Source organism: Pteropus medius, unplaced genomic scaffold (genome assembly GCF_902729225.1).
Source record: "Pteropus medius unplaced genomic scaffold, Ma_sr-lr_union100, whole genome shotgun sequence".
Taxonomy (NCBI): domain Eukaryota; kingdom Metazoa; phylum Chordata; class Mammalia; order Chiroptera; family Pteropodidae; genus Pteropus; species Pteropus medius.
Window position 1 is genome coordinate 21745393 of NW_024344240.1, and position 7423 is coordinate 21752815.

At 41.0% G+C, this 7423-nt stretch overlaps 1 pseudogene; it reads right to left on the minus strand.

Annotated features, from left to right (window-relative positions):
• Positions 1-1743: 1743 nt before the first annotated feature.
• Positions 1744-1862, minus strand: LOC120607474 (uncharacterized; annotated as a pseudogene).
• Between the last annotated feature and the right edge of the window lie 5561 nt (positions 1863-7423).

The following is a 7423-nucleotide window of genomic DNA, read 5'->3' on the forward strand; positions in this document are numbered from 1 at the left end:
ATTACACAGGCATGTCTGATTAAAGCATCGGCCGCTGGTGGCTGATTCAACCTCCAATCCCTTTTTCCTGTCCAGAGATCAGAGGGTGGGACTGAAAGTTCCAAAACTCTAATTATAGTTGGTTCCCCTGGCAACCAGGTCCCCCATCTTTAGGGAATTTCCAAAAGTCAGCTTCACTTACATAAACCCAACTGTGGTGGAAAGGAGTTTGTTATGAATAACAGGATACCCATCTCACCTTTATGGCTCTGAAGCAATTTTGGAAACTGAGGGCAAAAGACCAAATATTATAATAAAAGATGTTCCTATTGCTTTGATTGGTTAGAAAATTCCAAGGGTTCAGGAGCTATGAGTCAGGAACCCTGGGCAAAGACCAAATATAGATTTATTATAAATCACAATATCATAACAGTTCATTTATATTTAGTATAATTACTGATATGGCTGAATTTATATCTGCTATTTTGCTATTTGTTTTCTATTTTTCTCTTTTTTATTTCTCTCCCCTCCCTTACTTCCTTCTTTTGTGTTAAATAGATATTTTTAATGAGTCATTTTAACTTCTCTGTTGATTTTATTGCTACATTTTTAAAGTTATTTTCTTAGTGGTTGCTCTAGGTATTACAGTACGCATCTCAATTTACCATAATCTAATTCAGAATAATACTAAATTAATTCTAGAAACTTTGTTCCAACATACTTTTTTCCCTCTTACCTCATTTGTTCCATTAACATTGTATGTATTTCTGCATATGATGTATACTCAACAATACAGTGTTACAACTTTTGCTTTATACAATATTGTTTTTTTAAAAAAGGTTAAAAGAAATGAGAAAATAGATTTATAGTCTTTTATATTTACCCATATATTTATCATTTCTGGACTTCTTCATTCTTACTGTAAACATTCTTTTGCTCTTTGGTTATCTGGGAATATCTACTTTGCCTTCATTTGTGAAGGATGGTTTTGCTGGATGTTTTTGGTTCACAGATATTTTTCAACACTTTAAATATGTCATTCCACTGCCTTGTGGCCTCCATTGTTTCAGAAATTGATTCACCTGTGTAATTTATATCTTTTTATTGAAATTTTTAAATTTATTTCATCATTGTTATCATACTTCACTTAAATTTTTGAACATAGTTTCTTTTATTTCCTTAAACTTATTTATAAGAGCTGCTTTAAAGACTTATTCTCATAAACCCAACATCTTAGGGACGCACAGAGATAGTTTCTGTTGACTGCTTTTATTTTCTGAGTATGGTCACACTTTCTTATTGCTTTACTTGTTTTATAATTTCTTTGTTGAAAACTGAACATTTTACATAGTATATTTTAGCAACTATGTATTCTCATTTCCCCCTGAGTATTGTTATTGCTGTTGTTTGTGTGTTTGTTCAATAGCTTGCCTGACCAAAATCTATGAAGTCTGCCTCCTCTGCAATGTGTATCCATGGATATCTCTGTTGTTTTGTTTTTCTTGCTTTTCATTCTTAAGCTTAGCTTCCTATAGTCACCCCTGTGTATGCCTAGATTAGCGTTCAGCCAAAGATTGGCCAGAGGTTGTATTAAAATACCTTGAGCCAGTAAGGTGTCCATTCTTTGCTGATAGATCTATGGGTGTGAGATGGGGGACACATTCAAATGTCAAGCCTTTGTTTTTGTCGTTGTTGTTTGTTTGTTTGTTTTAGGGGAGGCAACCCTTGGTCAGCTTACAATCCCTTATTTTTAAATTTTTTTTACACCTATAGCATGTGGTCTTCCTAAGTGGTCTCCCATCCAAATACTAACCAGGCCCGACCCTGCTTAGCTTCCGAGATCAGATGGGATCGGGCTTGTTCAGGGTGGTATGACTGTAGACTAAGCTTTTGTTTTTAAGTCTGCCTAGGCTTCTATTTTCCATCAAGTCCTTGCATCTCCACTGTACACATGGATCAGTTCCACTGGCATTAGCCAGGGATTCATGGGTGACTTGGGATGCTCCAGTCTCTATAGCATATGCACAAAAACCTTGGTCAACCCAGGAAATGTGGAGAGTTCTTCCATCTCCCTTTGGCTGCTTCACCTTTCTCAATTCCCTGTTAAGTTTCCGGGTAAGCCCCAGTCCATTGTTTGCTCTGCAATTTTAGGCTAGCAGAGCTGCTAGCCCTCTCTGTCTACTTGCTTCTGAGATCACTGTTTAAACTGATGATGCTCCAAATCAAGTCAGACCACTCTGGCAGTGACAAAAAGCTGTTGGTTTTTACAACCTGCCCTGACTGAACTAGCAAACAACAAAGTGCAGGAGATGGGGACAGTTCCAGACAAAAACACCACATGTTGGTGCTGTCTTTATTCAAAATTCAGTAGTTTTCATGAACAAACACTTCTCAGTATTGCATGTCTCCAGTCAATTTCCAGAGTGCTGAAATAATTGTTTTTTATGGTTTTGACCAAACATTATAGTTGCTTTTTGGGCAAGAAAAAAATAATAATTTAGTAACCTCTTCCTGTTCTCATGTTGGAAGTTACTCTCTGAGTATTAGGGTTTTCTAATGTCCTTCCCAAACCTGGAACAGTGATATGCAGGAGGGTAAGAGTTCTGGGCAGAAAACTTTCCAGTCTGGATTCTGCCACAGACTAGGCTCTTGCCGGTGGCCGTTTTCTTAGCAGAAAAGCATGCAGGTTGGACAGGGTGATTTCCACAGCCCCTTCCATCTTGAAAATGTCCTATTTCTAATAGAAATCAGAATTCGGCTAATAAATTTACACAGTGGACCTGAAAAGATTAACTGACTTTGTCCTTTCCATGATCTTGATGTCATTTTTACACAAAATTTTGTCTTTAAGGAAGTTTATAAGAATGTTCATCTAAGATGAGGCGATGGTCCATTGACTCCAGAAGAAAAGGAAAGTATGGTTTTTCTCCTCTCCTCTCCTCTCCTCTCCTCACTTCTCTCTTTTCTCTCTTTTCCTCCCTGCCTTTCTCCCTCCTTCTATCTCACACTTTCTTCTATCCTGACATTGTAGGCACTGTAAAATGTGTGTGTGTTTTTAACCTGAATAAGCTCATTTACTTCCCACAACAACCTCATCCGGTAGGTTCTGTCCTTAACTACATTTTACAGATAAGTGTGGGGAAGGGGACAATATCCCCCTTCTTTCCTTTAGTTCTTCTGGCTAGCCGAATATTCAAATCAACAAGAGACAGATTGACAAGAGAAACTCAAATTTAATTTCATGTGCACGGGAACCCCACGTATATGAAAGAGTCAGAGACCCCATATATAGGAGTGGTTTCAAGACAGAGAGGGAGAATGCGATGTATATTCTAGTCTGACATCTGGTCTAGGGATGAGGCAGGGCACCTTGGGGCTTCAGAAGGCCATTGCAAGGGGTGAACATGTTCAGTAATTAGCAGTTTTCTCTGCCCTAGAGACATCACAAACAGTTATCTCTGATAATCTCTTATTATGGACAAAGCCCCTAACTCAAATTCTTCTAGATAGTTAAAGGGGGCAGAAGTTTCTCTTGAGCCCATAGGACCTCAGTTGCTTTTAGCTCAAAATAATCTGCATACCAGTGAGGTGCATTTTGGGCACCGAAGATCAAAGAAACTTCCTGTTTGCTCTGCCTCTCAATCCCCTTTCACTTCACAACACTAATTCCACAAATAAACTGGATATAAGGGAGCATGTGACCATGTCTCTGAGAGAAGTAGATGGGGGCTTTGGGGAGAGGGCTCTCCTCCCCTCTGTGAGATGTGAGCGAAGTCTTCCAGCGTAGTCAGTATTAAACCGGATCTCGCCTTCAACTTTGGATAGAGATGGCAGGAGGGCCTTTCAGGCAGCGAGACGTCGTTGCTAGAAATTAAACTTGGGGCGCTTTACAACATATTTGCAAGTGAGCAGTGAGAGGCAAGCTTGGAGGTGGCTTTGGAGGCCAGCCTAAAGATTTCGGCTTTTATTCAGAAAACACAAAAGGAGTGTTCATGGCAGGTTTTCCTGTGCAGGCAAGGGACACGTCTAGAGCTGTGCTTTACATATGTCATATCTGGCAGTTGTGTGGAGGGTCATTGGATGGAGCAGAAACTAAAGTAGAAGGTCAGGGCAATAATCCAGAGAGAAGTGATGAAACCTGAGTTAAGGTGATGAATTAGGAGAATATGGAGAGGCAAGAGGCATTACAGAGGAAACCACAGGACTTAGGTGGACTTACAGCTTTTTGAATCAGTAGCAAAATTCTATTATAATTCTGATATTTAGATAGAAATAAAATATCGGAATTATAATTGGATCGATTGTCCTAGAAATAATGTTAAGTAAGCAGTTGTTGTTTTGATTTTTTGTTTGCTTGTTTTCCAAAGGGTCAAGAGATGGCTGTGTATTTTTAAAAACAGGTCATTTAACTTTTCTTTTATCTTCTCAATTTCCAAATAGTTGCTAGTATAATTTTTGATATCTAAAATCTATTATTGGTTGAGAGCAAACACCAGCTTAGAAAAAACAAAATTTTTTTCCTTTACCTAAACAAAGCATCTTCCAAAACTGGCAATGTTCCTTGACAAACTTTTGATGGTAGAAGAATAAGAAAATATGGAGCCATCCCCTAATGTGACTGGCAGCAACCTTCCTCCGTCCTCACCGAACCTTAGGAGTTAGCTGGCTGCACCAAACTCTAGACCTGAAAACCTTCTTTGGCTTCTAGCACCCCCGTTTTACTTTTCTATATTTCTTATTTTCTTATTTATTATATTAATAGCCAGGGTACTGTGGTTGGGTTTTGTATAATTGGAGTATGCATGCCCGAGAAAGCGAAATTATGAGGAAAGAAAATCAGTACTTTGCTTTCTCAACCATTATATAGTATATATTAAAACAATATATGTAAAACTTTAAATTCATCATTTCCGAAGAACCTAAATTTACCTCTATTTTCCTGTACTTTTGGGGAACATATTACTCATTGTAAGGTCTTTACCTTTTGTTTAGCAAAAATAATGATATGGCTTCTTCTGTCTTTCAGGAGACATCCTTGATTATCTGGTGATTATTCAGAAATTTGTGATAGAAAAAAATAGTATCCCATGTAAGGTGGCATCAGGTACCCAATAGCTCAGAGGCCACTTGTAGGAAGTTGAGGATGGAATGAAATCCTGCATTCAAGGCCAGTAGTCACATCACCACTCCTACTGGTCAAGTTGCCCATACTCACTTCATCTATACTACATGAGATTTGCTCTACGACTTTCAGCCTCTTCCAGCTCCATAACTCTGAATGATGAACTCCATTTTTGCTGCTAGAGGGAGAGTAGTAGAAAGTCACTGTTCTGCTTTGTCTAGCATCTGAGGGACTCCAGGTTTGTGAATGCTACAGAGGAAGTACATGGCTTTCATAAATATCCTCAAGTAGGCCTTATTTCTCCTACATCTTAGCCTTATTTTTCAATAACAGCTATGAGTCTGTAATTGGCCCCTGTGATCTCACAAGAAAATGTCTCCTTCCTGTCCACATCCAACAAGTTCAAGGAGGAGAAAGACAGCAGCTGTGGCTACAGGCGGTTTCCCTCTGGAGTCGGCTTGCTCAGTACAATGGCCAGTTCTCCAGCCCTTGGCGGCTGTTTGATTTGGCCTTTGCTGGTGAGGCTCTGGGAGGTGGGGCAGATGCTGACGTTGTGCAGGAAGCCTGGGAGAGTCAATACTGAAAGGTCAATATTGAAACTCTGTAATCGGAGCCACTCATGAAAAGGAAGAAGGGACAGCAGGGGAATTTTTGTACTAGAGCAATGAATGTTTCCACTGTCCCTCTAGGGGAATCACGCAAGAGAAACTGGCCTTCGATTATGGTGAAGAGCAGCACATGAGCAAGAAAACAGTCAGACGCCAGGAGGAAGTGTGCCATGAAGCTTAAAAGTGATGCGGGAAGCACACCTCCTGGAAGTATCTCTGTGCCCTCTTGCTGCTCTCCCCTAGTGAGTGCTCCTTCTCCCAGAGGAGACAACAATTTATAGCATGGGTGTCTAAATGCCACCCACCCCATTTGTCTACCCAGAACCTCTAGCCACTTGCTACTTTCTTGTGTCATAGAGAAAACAGGGGGCATTATCCAGGAACTCCGTCCACTTTCCTCTCATGGCTCGATCCTCATCCTCACCCATCTTTATCTTCTTCCTCCTGTTTTAGACTTAGAGGCTTCTCCACTTGCTCTTGTGCTCTCTAGTTCTTCCTGCCTCTTCTTGAACCAGGGCCTTTGACCTTTCTCGCTCTCCACCCCTTTTCTCTTCATCAAATTCTTGACCTCAATCTATAAACGTCTCTGAGTCTCCTCTGTGCTTCTCTTCTTCCCTTAGCTCCCATGCCAACCTCCCCTGCCAACCTCCTTGAGAGCAGCCCATCCTCACACCTCCATTTCCTCACTTCCCATTCACTCCTAAACTACTGTGTTACAGCTTCTCGAATTACTCCAGAACTAAAACAAAAACAAAACACAACAAAAATCCCCTGTTCTTGGGCCAGTGAACTTCAAATTGCCTACCCCAGGCTTTATCATCTGCATTTACCCTTTAGATTCAACTATCATGAAATTAGGTGCCTGTTACGTGTCAGGCATACAGGCCAGGAGAGTACAAAAATATCCCTAATAAAAGCTAAGTGTCCTTTGGATGAAGAGCCCATTAGGTTTTTATCTGCCACTGGCTTTTCAGTGTGGGTAACTTGTTTACCCTTTTCCCAAAGTCAGCTGCGTCTGGGCAAGCAGTAGGTGTCAGAGTGAAAGGTGAGGTGTGAGTGGTGGACATGAGGAAGGCTTAGCGCTCCAATGACACAGTTTTCTGGTATTGCCAAGATATTGTAGTGGTGTGCCAGGTCTTGGGGCTTGCAGTAGCTATAGAGGGTTATAGGTCTTGGTGCCTAATCAGGGTCACTGTCCCAGCACAGAGCATTGTGGCAAGCATTTGGTGGCAGAGTAGGCTAATATAGCTAGAGAAGGTGGCCTGAATGAACCAAATCCTGGCCACATCCCTGCCTTATACCCTACCGTGATCTTGCTTCTGTCACAGCCTCTAACACACAGCAGTCATTGATTCCCTGCCTGCCTCCTTACAAATCTGATAGCTCTAGGGAAGGCCTAGGTCCAGAACCAGCTGTACGACTTGTGGGGCCCAGCGCAAAATAAAAATGTAGGGCCCCTTGTTCCAAAATTATTAACAATTTCAAGGTGACAGCAGAACGTTTAACCAAGCATGAGGCTTTTCAAGTATTCAGCTGCATAGGTCACATGCTCAGGAAGCTGGCCCTGCCTAGCTTTTATTCATCACATTGTAGGTGCTCAATAAATACTCTTTACAGTAATGGGTTTGGGTTTCTCCAGAAATAGTGGATTAGGAATCATGGGGCCCTGGGAAAAGAAGAAGTGGAGAGCCTTACCCTTCCTGTACCCAAGGCT